This window comes from Ipomoea triloba, chromosome 6 (assembly GCF_003576645.1).
Source record: "Ipomoea triloba cultivar NCNSP0323 chromosome 6, ASM357664v1".
In the NCBI taxonomy this organism is placed as follows: domain Eukaryota; kingdom Viridiplantae; phylum Streptophyta; class Magnoliopsida; order Solanales; family Convolvulaceae; genus Ipomoea; species Ipomoea triloba.
In genome coordinates, this window is record NC_044921.1 from 23,217,309 (window position 1) to 23,219,613 (window position 2,305).

A 2,305-nucleotide genomic window follows, 5' to 3' on the forward strand; every position below is an offset into this window, starting at 1 on the left:
TATATATATATATATATATATATATATATATATATATATATATATATATATATATATATATATATATATATATATATATATATATTCATTTTTAGTATATTACATAAATTTGTTTTTAATAAATTTATTATATTTTAATACATATTATTCTTAATGTATTACAAATCAAAATAAATGTGTAATACATGAAATTGAAGCATTAGAGATGGCATTTATTACGTGAAGCCTGGTGTAGGGTGTAAGTGGTGTTGTGCATATTACTCGGCCTAGATATTACCCATAGATAGGGCAGTATGTAGGGTAATAGGTGTGATAATTGGTTAGATGGGTGAAGGTGGTCCTGTTGATGATGAAGATATTTCAGAGCCCACTTGGTGACCCTTTGCAGTGAAATTATGTTATTAAAGATAGATACGTATGCTGTTGGGATTTTAAATGATCCATCAATTGTGGATGAGAAATCATAGAGACATGATAGGGATTCCAGGGATGACATATATCCATCCATCTATATATTTTTTTCTAAATCTCCATTATTATTCATTCACTTACCAAATCTCATGCGTCTCTAGCTAATTTATAAACATTATAATTCAATCTTAATTATACTTTTGTTATAATCATATCATGATGTGTTATTCTTTACAAAATTGACATCAAATATATATGATCTACTTCAGACCGTTTTTACTCCAAACTCAACCTACTCTAAACAATTCTCACTCCAAACCTCGTATGTCCTGCTAGACAACTCATTCTCTAAACTCTGTTTGACTTTCCCCGGACCTTATCAGACACATCCAATCTTAATTCTAATTCAAATATGTATCAAAGAATCTTGTTTGAGTAATTGTGAACTCCCCGGGGAGTGAAAGAAAAGAGAAAAAAAAAAGAGAAAATTATAATTTCATTCCTTAATAATATCTCTTACATAAGGTAAGTGATGTAACGGGTTATTAGACTCAGATAGTGACTGTGTATTTTCTCCATCACTCAAAAATATTATTTTTACTTACAATGTTATGAGTTATAATTAATGCAAATAATCTATTCCATAAATTTTATAAACCCTCAATGTACGTTCACGATCATAATATTTTGTCAATTAATTCACACAAAAATTTACTTAATCCATATATATATTTAATAAAATATATACTTAAATTTAAAGCCTAAATACTTGTAAGAAATTCAGTCACGTGAATCTTGATTAATTGAGTTCGTGTTACCTCTTCATCACCCTCCCAAAACCCAAGAAGGATTTTAGATTTTTTTTAAAATAATAATAATAATAATAATAATTGTGGTCCCATTCACACAAATTCATCCATTAATGATGCTGCTGCATGCTTCTAGGATGATGGTCCATGTAGACTGGACGGGCTTCTTCATTGCACAACTTGACCTTCACAACCGTGTATAGTTACGTAGCCATATAGATGCCTAGTATATTAATAAATGTTAATATACTACTGAAATACAATACGAATTCTAAGCTCGATTCCCAGTGGAATCGGTCTATTAATATTCTTAGTTTAAGGTAGTATGTTATGGACAGTTTAAAGTGATATACCTTTTTGTGGTCTTTCACCGATTAAGATTAAGAAGAGATTTACCCATTGCACACTAATGACACCATCGAGTAGTGGTTGTTGGTGTTTCTAGTCACCAACAAAAAAATATAATAGTGTCTCCATTGTTTGATTTATGAGAATGTCAACTGCGATTGATTGACATTTTTAATTTTAATTTACGAGATAGCTCGCAATTATTATTCAAATGATTACATGGAGATAAAACAATTTAGATTGTCCATAATTGATTGGTTCAAATAAAAAATATTAATAAAACAATTCATGAAAGAAGTCAAACATGAAATCTTGTAATTGGTTTACATGTGGGAGGAGCAAATTGGTGTTCCATGGTATTGCACCGCAGGTCCGCCATTAGTGCAAGCAACTAGAGTCTTCTATTGTGGGGTATACCTCTTTTTGTCTATAAAAATGTGCATATTTAATACTTGGAGTGCATTTATATCTTATATATAATGAACCTTGAATGTATTTAAAATTTAACAAAATTGCACATGCATCCGACGACAGAGAAAAGGTACTTGAAGTTGAACTACATTGTACTATATATATAATGCATGTTAGAGTGATTGCAATGACCTGAATTTTCTGAGAATAAGATTTCTTGTAAGAAATGTAGATATATGCTAGTTATTACTTTAGTAGATTTAATAATTTAAAAATAAATAAAAATAAGGAAACAGAAAAATAATGATGATCAATTTTATAAAAAT